Source organism: Erpetoichthys calabaricus, chromosome 3 (assembly GCF_900747795.2).
Source record: "Erpetoichthys calabaricus chromosome 3, fErpCal1.3, whole genome shotgun sequence".
NCBI classification, from domain to species: Eukaryota; Metazoa; Chordata; class Cladistia; order Polypteriformes; family Polypteridae; genus Erpetoichthys; species Erpetoichthys calabaricus.
The window spans coordinates 289,196,723-289,211,467 of record NC_041396.2 but is presented as its reverse complement, the minus strand read 5'-3'; the positions used below and the strand labels follow the sequence as shown (position 1 = coordinate 289,211,467).

At 39.3% G+C, this 14,745-nt stretch overlaps 1 non-coding gene across 1 annotated transcript; it reads right to left on the bottom strand.

Annotated features, from left to right (window-relative positions):
- Window positions 1-4,987: 4,987 nt before the first annotated feature.
- Window positions 4,988-5,059, bottom strand: trnaq-uug (transfer RNA glutamine (anticodon UUG)). Its single transcript has one exon. It is a non-coding gene; the product is annotated as a tRNA-Gln (tRNA).
- Window positions 5,060-14,745: the final 9,686 nt, after the last annotated feature.

Sequence of the window (14,745 nt, the reverse complement as noted above, 5' to 3'; positions counted from 1 at the left end):
TATGAAAAAGCAATCATGGAACTATGCCGTTAAGCGAGCAGTCCTCAGTCACCGTCCTAGAGGGCTGCAGTGGCTGCAGGCTTTCATTCCAGCCAGTTTCCTAATTAGAACTTGGTCCTTGCTGATAATGAAACTTGGTATTTAACACTATGCACTTTCATTCAACAAAGACAAATATCAGTTACATTGTAGATCAGAGGTCCTCAATTACAATCCTGGAGGTCCGTAGTGGCTGCAGGTTTTCACTTTAACCAATATCTTAATTAGAACTCGTTTATTTACTGCTAAAGCAATACATTTTTTGGCCTTCATTTTAGCTAACTGTTGCCTGTTTTCTTAACCATTCATTAGTTAATAATGAAATACACATCAATAAACCAGCAACTCTCCAGTTAACATGTTTCCTTTTAAACCATGAAGTATCTCTGTTAAAAAAAAGGCTGGGAGTTGCCGCATCCACCACACTAGGAACCACCTGGAATGGGACCCGAGTGCAGCAGGTGACACCTCAGCACCTTAAAAAAATGTTTAGAAATAAATGAAAGAGAAATTGGAAGGACCATTAAGTTTAAATCTGTTCTGGACCACAAAACACATCAGAGAAGGAAATCCCACCGTGCAATTAAAATTTATCTTGGATTAATTGGATGACAAGCCAAATAGTTAAATACCAAGTTTCATTATCAGTAAGGACCGTCTTCTAATTAGGAAAACTCCTGGATCCCTGCATGATGGTGATAGAGGACTCCTTGACTAACCTGAAACCTTTAGCTTTGCTGACAAGGGACTACACTTCCCATCAGGCAGCAGAAGAGCACTGATCAGCTGGGCTGAAGTTACAGTCTCTTGGAAAAGTGCGCCAAACAAAATGTTTAAATGAGAAGACCGCAGGTCATTTTTGTTTCTTTTGTTTCTTAACTTTGTACATTTCCTTGCCTCACTAGATTACAGCTTTTGTCTAAAAGAACACCTTTTAGTCTCATCGTGGGTTGTCTTAAGCCATAATGAATTTCAAAAATCACTGTTCTCATGTTTATTTTAATCTGGAACCTATTATGAGAAATCGACAGGTCTAAAGGTGGTGTACAACATTGCTAACCACTTAAGAAGAAATGTTTCTTTCTTTCCATTTTCCTAAAAGCCTTTATTAAATAAACAAAAAGAAAAACTTTTTTTTGCATACACAATGCTCCACACCAGGAAAAGCGGTTTCAGAAAATTAGATGGGATATATTACATAAATGAATGAGATTTGGCCATCAGACAAAGATAGAGGTGGTGTTGTGCTTCTTGGTCTTGGCAAATAGGAGTGTCATTGTACAGTGTGTGAGATAACACATCTGAAATAAACCCATGAAATTATTATTATTATTTAAATTACTATTAATTTAAACAAAGTAATACCTTACATTTTTAAAAAGCTAGGGCCATTAAACATCTTCATTGCAAGCTCATACCAATAAACACTCTGCATTATGTACTTTTTGAGACATTTCATTTGCATGCATTATAAGAAAATTACTGAAGAAATGGGGTTCAGGGAAAATCAAAAAAGGTGATAAAGCCAAACCATAATGAAACAGAATAAAGTACAATTTTTTCTATAATAGATAGATAGATAGATAGATAGATAGATAGATAGATAGATAGATAGATAGATATATAGATAGATAGATATGAAAGGCACTATCAGACAGACAGACAGACAAGATAGATAGATAGATAGATAGATAGATAGATAGATAGATAGATAGATAGATAGATAGATAGATAGATAGATAGATAGATAGATAGATAGATAGATGAGCTAATTAACGTCCTTGGGAAACATTAATGTGAGACCTCTGGGGCTGCCAAAACTTTAGCATGGTGCTTCTTTCCTTTTTTCACTGTACAATTCTACAAAAGAAAAACAATACACTAACCTTGCATAAAACGCTGCAAATAAATGTGTCATCTTTAAATTTTTGCCTTTTGGTGATCAGTTCATCTTCTGCTCACTTAACTATTCCCAGTAACTGACATTTTAAGCAAGGGTGCACAAACTTTTGCCTGTATATACTACCAGGGTTGATTTGACCATTACGCAAAATTAGCTTATGCTTAGGGCATCAAGGGAAGGGCAGGCACCACAGACATTATCCATTGTCGGATTTACCCTGGACCATATGGTGCAAAACTGGAAATGGTGCAGCTGAACCATGTGCGAGAAAAAGGGGCTCCCACATTAAATGAAAAAATTACATACATATACATACAGTAATAAAAATAATAATAAAAGAGTAATAATAGAGGTTAATGATATAATTTAATATTGGGAATACAACAAAACGAGAGTCTGGTAAATGCCACATGGCCCACCGAGGCTCACGAGTACAGTGTCCATTTTAGGACATCCTCCTCCCTCCGAAAAAACTCCATCCTTCCTACTACCTTCGACAAAATATTCCTCCTCCCTGCGAGGAATCCCCAGTCACCCCTCCTCCCTCCTTCCACCACCGTCCGCTTTCAGTTCTCCGCTGTCCGTTTTCCGCCATCCACCCTCCTATCTCCGTCATCCGCCTTCAGCTCTCCATCAAACTCCACACTCCCCCCGCCCCCTCATCACGACATTTTCGTTAATGAAGTGACGTAATACTCCAGCTCCACCTTCTTCACAAGTTCATTCACCAAATTATTTGTCAATTATATTTCACAGTAAGAATTTACAGCACGACTCAAACGTGGGAACGAAGGTAAATGACGTTAATTGTTGAGTGTCTTTTAATACTGTGTAAGCATACATATTAACACGTGTGCATTAAAACGTGTGCATTTACGGTGTGATTTTTCAGGCTTAAAAGCTCGCCTTTTATTAAAAAGGTAAATGCAAACTTTTTTCATTCTGAAGGGCACAAACCACGCAAAAATGTCGGTACACCAGATAAATAAGCGCAACGTATTATCAGTTGTATTGTATGCTTACAATACATATAGAAATGTGTTAATCGTTAACTAATAGTATGGGATGGTGTTTTTCAACTCAGCTACAGATGCAGATGGAAACCAGAACTGCTTTGGAAAAATACGTACGCCTTAGGACCGATCTGGAATAAGGTAGCACAGCGCCTTGATTTAAACGATTCCATGTCTTGGTGGGTTTGCGTAGCTTATTGTCAATATCTTTACACCTGTTTTTAAGGCTTATTGACTGAAAGGGGCTTTCGTGAAAAAAGTTAGGGCTTTGCTACAGGATACACCCTCCACAAGTTAAGGAAGTTAAAAATAAAAGTATATATTTCTGTTTTATTTAAACCTTTTAAGTTTGTATGCGGGCGGCATGGTGGCGCAGTGAAAGGTGCCAGTTAGGAGACCCGGGTTCGCTTCCCTGCGTGGAGTTTGAATGTTCTCCCCGTGTCTGTCTGGGTTTCCTCCGGGTACTCCGGTTTCCTCCCACAGTCCAAAGACATGCAGGTTAGGTGCATTGGCGATTCTAAATTGTCCCTGGTGTGTTGGTGTGTGTGGGTGTGTGCGCCCTGCGGTGGGCTGGCACCTTGCCCGTGGTTTGTTTCCTGCCTTGTGCCTTGTGTTGGCAGGGATTGGCTCCTGTATTTAGGATATAGCGGGTTGGATAATGGATGGATGGACATTTGTATGCATAGCCCCATTTGCCCGTTTTCGTTTTTTTTTCTTTCTTCAGTAATATTTCAGCAAACCCGGAGCTTGTCAGTTCAAATCCTGGTACTGACACCACTGTGTGACCCTGAGGAAGTCACTTCACCTGCCTGTGCTGCAAAAAACAAAAGTAATGCAACAAATTGTACCTCAGATGTTGCAAGTTGCTGGAATAAAGGCATAAGTAAAATAGATAAATATGTATTATACACATAGGAACTATTCATTTATTTTCAGTTAAGTCATCTGCAGCAAACCTTTATAAATGAGGGTTGAGCTATCAATCTATGCCGAGTTGCTTTTGTTCAGAAGATGACAGAAGGAGAACGACGGTGGTCGTGTTTGAGCGAGTTAAAACAACTGATCACTGTTCTGTTTCTTGTTATTAGACATTTATTCATATCCATTTTGCAGTAGCTGTACTACGGTGTTGTACCGTGTTAGCAATTATGATTAAATTGCCTGAAGAAGGGGCCTGAGTTGCCTCAAAACTTTGCATATTGTAATCTTTCTAATTAGACAATAAAAGGAGTAATTTTGCTAACTTTTCACCTTATCCATTTTATTATAAGGCTTATCTAATTTTAGAATTTGATAAAGTATGTTGATTTGCAGCAATTTTAAATCGCCTTATTCTGGGGATCCCGAGTTAATTTGTCATGTGGTGGGTGCGGCAATACGCTTTATCAGCGCGAGCTCCTAACCTCTGTCTCTCTCTTTTTGAATAAACCCATCTTTGAATCAGTGGCGTAGCGTAGTGGGGGCGGCAGGGGCGGCACTTTTAGGGGGCGGCAAAATTTCATAATAAATAATAATAATATCTTGTAAAAATTTGAACCATACCTAAATAAGGGGGCGGCGGAATTTTCCTCCGCCCAGTGCGGCTGACACCCACGCTACGCTACTGCTTTGAATCATCTTAATAACATTATGGAATACCGCTACGCGTCCTGACCTGCGGCAGTCTCAAGGTTGAACAATCGAGCTTCGACGTTGTTGTGGACGGTAAATTACTGCCCCCTAACGACCAAAGATGAATACTTGTTTAGTGTAAAGTAAAGCTTTTAGAAGTCAGTAATTGAACGTAAAATATATCACAATATTAATAAAATGTTAACAATATTTTTTCAACGGATTAGTAGACAGTCTTTTTTTTAATTTAAGCATATGTTTCTTGTACTTGAGTGCCAAGTGCACGTTTCCTTTTGGTTCAGTTACTTTACGCATATATACAGTCATGTGTCTGCCAACTGTACAAAATAAACTTTGCTTTATTATTGTTGTTTCAATCTAATTTAAAACAATGATAATAAAAAAAAACAAAACAAGTACGAGGTCCCACCGAGATTTGAACTCGGATCGCTGGATTCAAAGTCCAGAGTGCTAACCATTACACCATGGGACCGTGCATTACTAAACATTGCCAGTTGTATAGAAATGATTGAAGATCATTAGGTTAATTTTTTGTGCATTTCATTTATTTACACATTTCTTTTAGAATCGATTGGCTCCTCTTTTTGAAATGTACACATGTAGCTTTTTATTTTTGTGGGTGCCTGCATGAGTATGCCTAGGGATCAGCACCGACTCTCCGGGCTCCGGTTGTATGTCTTGGTTTCGGCAGCATATTCACAGAATGAAAGCAACCAAAACGAAGCAATCAGGCTACCCATATAGTGTAGTGGAGCTAACAAGATGACTAACACAAACCTTCACTTAATTCTAAACGATTTACACAACAATAATTTTTCTTACAGGGACGCAAATTAGCACTTTTTGGGGGAGGGAGATTTTAAGGCACAATTTTCACATATTCTTTCGCTTGTAATCCGATAAACTGGTGTGATACGGTGTCCCAAAAGAGAAAAGAAATGGGTTACATTATATTTGCTCTCACCTCCAAGCCCCCCTGCCGCGATGTTTAATTACCAGATGCAGGAAACCCGTGACATTTCACAAACTATTCCGCATTCAGCAAGGAGTGCGCCTGCTCACTCGTTAACTACAACTACGGGTCACTACAAGGATCAAACAGCACGTACAAAAAAGGAATGAGAAGGCGCGCTTCCCAGAAGTATATTAGAAGTGGGGCTTTAAAGATTTGCTATAGACAAGGCTAATCTGCGTTTCTAAGGAGTGATTATTCAACTCACATAAGTAGTTTATGTTCTAGTGTGTAAGTGTGTTTACCCACTTATCTATTACAGCAGTGGTTCCCAACCATCTTATATCCAGGGACCACTTTTCCAACTGCATATATGTTGCAGACCACCAGCCTATGTGTAATATCACAATGACATAAACCTTGTTTTTTGCAATAGATGAATAGGTCTATATTAAATAACACATTGTATTAATTAGCTGCCAGACGGATTGTTCCTGCCTTGCACGCAATGCTTTCTAGGATAAGATCCTGCTTCCCCGCAACCCGGATCAGGATATTGCAAGTTTAGAAGTATTTTCTATTTTCTGTCTTTCTGTGTCTTTCCAGATATTAAAAAGTAGGTATGCTATATTTTTTAGGAGATTGTAGCAAGTAACTGTGTGTATGACATTAGCTATTGTTCTTTTTCTTGCCTTTTAAGAGTTGCTTCTTTTTAAGGTTCTGATTGATTAATTCTTATCTTATTAATTAGATAGATAGATAGCTAGATAGCTAGCTAGATAGATAGATAGATAGATAGATAGATAGATAGATAGATAGATAGATAGATAGATAGATAGATAGATAGATAGATAGATGTGAAAGGCGCTATATAATAGATAGATGGTCTGAACACACACCAGAATGACTAAAAAAGAAGCAAAATTAAAAGGAAACATATGCCTGACATTGCAGTTCCAGTCCCAGTAAGGCATTATACAGGCTTATTGCTGTTGATATAAAGGACCCCCAGTAACTTTTCTTGACACACTTCTGCTGAATGATTTATTGGCTGAAAGTTTAATTCTCTCCTTTGCTACAACCTCCAGGGGTCAAGAGTGTGTCCTATAATTAGCTTATTGATTTGGTGGTCCTCTTTTGAAGTGATGTTACCAGCCCAGCACACCACACTGGCCATCACAGAGTTGTAGACCTCTACATCTGAAAACATGGCCTCAATCTTTTGTGTAGCTATATTGTTAGAAAGAGATATGGATATTACCTTTCCGGAAGCCTTTCTCCCAGTATTTCATGAGCTCCATCAAGGGTACATGACAAAATAAAATTCCAACACATATTACATACTGAGATAGTTGAATAAATGTATCTTCAATTTACACCATTGGTCAAAAGTTTTAGAACCCCTCACTTTTACCAGTTTTTCTTCAAATTTGATCATGTGAAATGCAATGAATGACCTAAAATGTTGAAAAGCTAAGCAGTAAACTGCCATAAGCTAACATTTAAAGTTTAGGTTAGCAAAAACTGAAAAAAGGAAATTTCTGAATATTACAAATGGGCCAACTCCAGGGAACAACTACTAGGTGACAACCTACATATGTTCTGCAGCAATTCAGGTAAATGAAGTCTTGCAAGTTGGAGCAAACAATTTGCAAAGGTGTCCCAACTTCAGGTGATTACTTTAAAAACCCTCTGAGTGTCTTAAAGTAGAGTTACAGCAGACTGTGTTACTACGCCCTCTGAAGTACTACTTGGGCAATATTCCAGTGACAATGGCAAGAAAACGGCAATGAACAAATAGAATGAGACAGAGCACCATTACCCTTAGAAGTGTAGGCCTTTCATTTGGAGGAACAGTAAACAACAGCAAAGTGTCAGGGAGTCCAGTGGTGTCCTACACAATCCAAAGACAGTTGGAAACTAGAAGAAACTCTGATAGGAAGAAAGCTGGCAGAGCCAAAGTCACAAGCCAATCAGAAGACAAGTTTCTGAGGGTCACTTGCTTGCGTGATCACAGGCGCCTCACATCACAACAGCTTAACAGCGGAGGTTGAAAAGTGAGTGTCATTTCTACTGTGAAGAGGAGACTTTGTGCTGCAGGTTTGACAGGCCGAGTGGCAGTAAGAAAGCCATTCTTTAAAGGACAAAACAGGGACTTGAAATACCAGCTGTGGATTACTGCAGACTGGACAAAGTCTCACGGACCGATGAATCCAAATTTGAAATCTTCAGTTCATCACACAAGGTGTTTTTCTGCCACGACTTGATGAAACGATGGTTCCTCAGTGTGTGACACCAACTGTCAAACATGGAGGAAGAAGTGTGATGGTCTGGGGTTCTTGGGCTGGGGGCAGAGTTGATGATTTGCACAGAGTGACTGGCATTCTGAATCAAAATTCTGTGAGTTACCACAGTTTGGCTATTATATCAGCAAAAGGTGCAGGGTACCTTGCTGAATCAAAAATGCGAATAAAATATTGTACACTTAATGATTAATTTACTTATTTTTTCCATTGTTTATTTGTTCTATGCTTTGAATTTCATAAAACATTAAGACATTAAACTGTGTGCATTTCCATGAAAACTGAAAAAAACTAAAATGGTCTAAAACATTTGACAGATAGTGTATGTGAAACCATACTTAATGTTTTATGAACTGTATTTACAGTTTGCAGCTTTCCTAAATTTTTGCCCACTTACAACTAAGCTCCCCACATGACTCATTGTGATCAACAGGTTTTCATTTCAAAACTTTAAATAATTTAATATGTTTACTTGTTTTAAATAGATGGGTTGAAAAATGGCAATATCAGTGAAACACTCACTACTACCATGACGAGTACATATTGTGAGAGATGGCCAGCAGCTCAATCCGGCCGGGACGTCCCTGAATGGGAAGAGTGGAGAAGGGCAGCCTTTCCAGGACACTGCCTCCCCAAGGACGCTAGGTGGCAGCTCCCCTGGACGGTAAATGTACCCGGGCATCATGGGACATGGAATCCATTTTCTCAGCCCTCAGTTGGGTGCTGTGGGTGCTACCGGGGGGAGCTAATAAAGGACCTGGGGACTCCTACTTTTCTTACAACCCGGAAGTACTTCAGAGTCACGAGGACGGAAGCCCACAATACTTCCAGGATGCTTGAGGAGGATGATGTGGCGTTTGACCCGGAAGAAGAGGAGAAACACTTCCAGGTCATGGAATATATAAAGGAATGTTGGAGACTCAGCGAGCTGAGCTGGAGTTGGGAGGTTGAGTGACGAAGCTGCTGAGAGTGGAGGATTGTTATTGGTTGAATTATTATTAACTATTGGTATTGGAGAATTTTGGCGAGTGTGGTGCTTTGTGTACTTTATTGAAGAAAGTATTAAAAATTCTTCTTGGTGCTTTTACACGTGTGTCCTGGACGTCTGTCTGTCTGTGGGGTTTCATGGGGCAACAGCGCCCCTCGCGTCCACAATATACACATATACAACTGAGCAATCACTGCCCGTGAGTATGTTAACATGCATACACAAAACTGGAGTATGGTTAATAACCTGGTTAAGGCCGAAACTGTTTCTTAGAAATCCCCATTGATTTGTGCAAGTCCACTCATGGAGTTCCACTTTGAGATAATATGCAATGTCATTAAAATGCATTAAAAAATGATTACACATCATCAATGGGCTCAACATATCTGAAAACAATCACCTGAGATTGTGCTGCTGAGCTTAACACTGTACATTCACTTCGTGTGGAGAAAAATTAGACTTAGGGGTCATATAGTCATTTAGGATAAAGTGTTTTGATATGCTTTCCATATTAAAATATAGCATTCATCTTGAAAAAATAGTATAAAGGTTTAATAAAGATCAGGAAACCAGATAAAGGTCACGCGAACAACAAAGACAAGAATGTGCCAGGATCAGGTTGATGTAATATACCATATGTCGGATTAAGAGACCAGCAGATGTCCTGTAAATAATAGAACTGGACAGTTGTCACATACACAGAGATTTCTAGGGTAATGTCTAAACTAAAAGATATTGAAGAGCAAAGATATAACGGAGAAAGACTTTTATTTAGCCTGATTGTTCTCTATGCTAAACACCTCATGTCTTTTAACCAATCAGAGTATGATATGCAAGCATTAACCAACACTGTTATGTACATTCAGTGGTCAGTAAGTACAAGCTTCTGCTTTTATTCTGTGACCATTCTGATCATGCTGTTGAGGAATGCTCCCATTTCAAGCATTTGCTGAAGAGTAATAAATGATGAAGATGGACAACCTTTTGTCCTGCCTGATCACTGAATTAAAGGTTTTTATCGAACTTTTCCAGGATGATGATTAGTTTCTTTCTTTAATTAAGATGTTGGTTTCTACCACACTCGTCAACACAGATTTAATGATTTCTGAGATATTGAGACCAAAGTCCAGGTCTTTAATGACCTCTTGGGTGCAGCCATCAACAGTGTGTCTGCCTGTGGATAGAGTGTCAACCTTGTCAAGAGGTTTACTTACCTTGGCAGTGACATTCATGTCTCTGCTGACTCTTCCTATGAAGTCAGTAGATGGAATGGGAGAGCATGGGAGGGTCATTAGGTCGCTGGAAAGGGGTGTGTGGCGCAACCGATATCTTTGCAAAAGGACGAAGGTCCAAGTCTTTAGAGTCTTGGTGCTTCCTGTTTTGCTATATGGTTGCAAGACATGGATGCTAATCAGTGACCAAAGATGAAGACTGGACTCCTTTGTTACTGTGTCTCTCCGGAAAATCCTTGAGTACCGTTGGTTTGACTTCGTGTCGAATGAGCAGTTGATCATGGAGTACCGAATGATGCACATTACCTGCATTGTGAAGGAAGAATCAGTCACCGCACTACGGTCATGTGGTGCATTTCCCCAAGGGTGATCCAGCTTGTAAGATCCTCATTGTTGGGCGGGACCAGGCCAAGGGGTCGCCGACGTAACACCTGGCTGCGGCAGATAGAGGGTCATTTCCGGAGGGTGGAACTGGACCGCGGGTCTGCCAGGGGGGTTGCCAACCAGGATCCTGAGCTGTTTCGTCGTATAGTGGGTGTGGCAACGCACTGCACCAGTGCATGCTCCCCAACTTGACTTGACACAGATTATTTCAACCAGCAGTAGAAAAAAAGCAATCACCCGAGCATTTGACTCAGGAAATGTATCTTTTTGGACACTTCCACCGGACCCATGTGCAAAGCAAAGACGTGAGCAGCCTAACTGAGTGCAACAGACATGCACAGACTATGAACTCCTTAAATCAACCTGGTTAAGGGTTTACACGGCCACATAAGCAGGTTACTCTGGGAGATATCTATATGTGTGTGAGGGACAGTTGTACATTACTCTGCTGATTGTAAACTTGCTAGCCTAATTCTTTGGCTAGAAAGAACCGCAGCTACACCAGAGAGTAGACAACATCCTTTTCCAGCTTGCTTCAAGTACTTTAATAGATGTGTATATGTAAGTGTATGTGTGGTATATAAACAGAAACAAATGAATACAATAAGTACACAAACACAAATGGAATACATATATGAACAGAACTAATTAAATGTCAAACTGGAATATTATTAGTATTCAGGAAGATCAATGTTAAACATCAATTCCTCAACTTTATGTATTTTTTTAATCAAACCAGTAGGTGGCACTATTAACCAGAATAAAAGGTAGTAATGTGTAATGCCCAAGATGGCGTTTGTTTACAAAAAAAAAACTTTACATTTAATACTGCAAAAATCAACATATTTTAACGTCTTGGAGCAACGTAAAGTACAGCGTATCTCTCCTTAAAGATCAACAGTGCACAAACACACACCTCACAGACAGCACCACGCATTGTCATTGGAATGTGAAACACAGTTGTCATGTGAAAGGTCGGAGTTGCCCATAGCAAAGGTTTACCAGTCAAAGGTGGATCTTTGATGGTTCCTGAGACTTAAAAGAGATTCATTTATGTTTATTTAAGACTCGCCACAGATGTTTCTCCTAAAATTCCTTAGGAGACATAGCTTTAGACAAAAAGGAGACAATTGAAGAAAAAATAGTCAAAATTGAGAATTTGGTTTGAGGCACATGTTAGGTTTTGTGAGATCTCTTTCTAGACTAATTTTCATTTCTTTCAGGACTTCATATTTTTTCTTACATTGATGGATTGAAGGCCAGATATCCACATGACCAGCGTCGTCTAATTCTTCCATGTGCAGCCTGAAAACCTGAGGACTTAGATCATTTATGTTAGGTAGAATGCCCAGTAGGGGCTGGGCTGTCTCATGGAGTTGGAACCCCTGCAGATTTTGTTTTTTTCTCCAACCATCTGGAGTTTTTTTTGTTTTTTCCTGTCTTCCCTGCCCATGGGACCTTACTTTATTTTTTGGTATTTGGGATTGCCAAATTTTTATATTTTTTCTTTTTTCTTTCTTCATCTTGTAAAGTACTTTGAGCTCCATCATTTGTATGAAAACATGCTCTAGAAATAAATGTTGTTGTTGGACTGATCCCTTTATCCACAGTGACTTACAACATTTGAGATACACTCAGTTCCTTTCCTTTTGTTTTTCCAGTGGGAGTACAGGCAGATGAAGTGACTTGCTTCTGGTCACACAGTGGTGTCAGTAGTGGGATTTGAACTGCACAAAGTCAAGGTTTGAAGTCCAAAGTCTTAAGCACTGTCTGCCTTTTTTTCCAGAGTGACTACAATCTAATTGGAACACAGCAATATAAATCTTCTTCTTCTTTCGGCTGCTCCTGCTAGGGGTGCCACAGTGAATCACCTTTGCAATATAAATAAGAGCAACTAATAGGAGTATTCAGAAGTAAGGACTGCAGTTTTGTAATCATAGTAAAGTGTTTTATTACCACAATCAATTGTCCATACATTTCACCAGATATTGCTGAGCACGCAATGCAAATACTTTCAAATTCAAAAAATAAATAAGTGGCAAGATACTACTTGAAAGATCTGAGCTTATGATGTGACTTTGCTGAGATCTCCTTGGAAACTGAAGAGGGGACACTTGTGAGAATATCAGAGTGATTTTAAGTCAGGAGAAAAATCTGTGAAACGTGAGACAAAAGAACATAACTCCATTTTATTTTTCTATGATATCATTGTTGTCTAGGAGAAACCAAAAAGATATTAAGGAAATCTCTTTTTTTATTTTTTATTCCTATGAATTGTTGGCGAGGAGAAGAAAAAAATTGCCTTCTAGTATAATGTTTATTGCACATAATAGCTAATCAGTAAAAATGCAAAAAGGATCAGAGCAAAATCAAAGCAATTAATACCAAATCGATGACGTTGATGTGGATCACCTGATAAAATGCAATGCAACCACAGGTTAGGAACCACTGTGTGAGATTAACAATATCTTTATTTATTGTTATTTATATACTGTGAATTTCCCATTGGGATTAATAATCTATCTATCTATCTATCTATCTATCTATCTATCTATCTATCTATCTATCTATCTATCTATCTATCTATCTATCTATCTATCTATCTATCTATCTATCTATCTATCTATCTATCTATCTATTTAGGTATTATTATGTGGCAGCAAGTAGTAGTAGTAGTAGTAATGAATCGTCTTTTTATTTCAGCTGCTCCCATTAGGAGTCGTCACAGCGGATCATCATCTTCCATATCTTCCTGTCCTCTACTTCTTGCTCTGTTACACCCATCACCTGCATGTCCTCTCTCACCACATCCATAAACCTTCTCTTAGACCTTCTTCTTTTCCTCTTTCCTGGCAGCTCTATCCTTAACATCCTTCTCCCAATATACCCAGCATCTCTCATCTGCACAGGTCCAAACTAACGCAATCTCGCCTCTCTGACTTTGTCTCCCAACCGTCCCACCTGAGTTGACCCTCTAATATCCTCATTTCTAATCCTGTCCATCCTCGTCACACCCAATGCAAATCTTAACATCTTTAACTCTGCCACCTCCATCTCTGTCTGCTACTTTCTGGTCAGTGCCACCGTCTCCAACCCATATAACACAGCTGGTCTCACTACCGTCCTGTAGACCTTCCCTTTCACTCTTGCTGATATCCGTCAGTCACAAATCACTCCTGACACTCTTCTCCACCCATTCCACCCTGCCTGCACTCTCTTCTTCACCTCTCTTCCACACTTCTCATTACTCTGTACTGTTGATCCCAAGTATTTAAACTCATCCACCTTCGCCAGCTCTACTCCCTGTATCCTCACCTTTCCACTGACCTCCCTCTCATTCACACACATGTATTCTGTCTTGTTCCTACTGACCTTCATTCCTCTCCTCTCTAGAGCATATCTCCACCTCTCCAGGGTCTCATCAACTTGCTCCCTACTATTGCTACAGATTACAATGTCATCAGCAAACATCATAGTCCACGGGGACTCCTGTCTAATTTCGTCTGTCAACCTGTCCATCATCATTGCAAATAAGAAAGGGCTCAGAGCCGATCCCTGATGTAATCCCACCTCCAACTTGAATGCATCCATCACTCCTACCGCAGGCCTCACCACTGTCACACTTCCCTCATAGATATCCTGTACAACTCTTACATACTTCTCTGCCACTCCCGACTTCCTCATACAATACCACAACTCCTCTCTAGGCACCCTAGATATGTAGACAACAATACAGTAGTAGTAGTGAATAACAGCCCCAGTTCTAAAATGTCTTTCAGGGTCTGCAAGTCCTATTAATACAAATAAAGGCTTTCCTCAAATAATACAATTTGCAATATCAGGGATACTCAAGATCAGTTCTGGTGTGCTTCAGTAGCGACCAGTTGTTGTTCCAATCCAATTTCTTAAACCAGTTATTGCTGCCAAAATGATTATTGGTCAAGAATCATTTTAGTTAAATTACTCAGTAAATGTCCTTAATCCTAATTGCTTTTTAAAGTCTTAAACTCTCTGTTTGTAATTGCATCTTTTTTCGTGACTAGCTGCCAATTACTGAGACACAAATCACAAGAGAGCCAGCAGGGATTCATTCATCTAACTTTGTCCCATTTACCGCTGCTCATTATGAATTATATATTGGAATAAAATATTTGTCAACAAATGGAAGAGGAATTAAAAAGTGAACAGTTTAGAATTACTGTATGAATCAATTTTAGGCTGCAAATCATTTCAATAAATTAATGAATGAGATGTCAAGCTAAATAACACCTTTTATTGGCTAACTAAAAATATTACAAT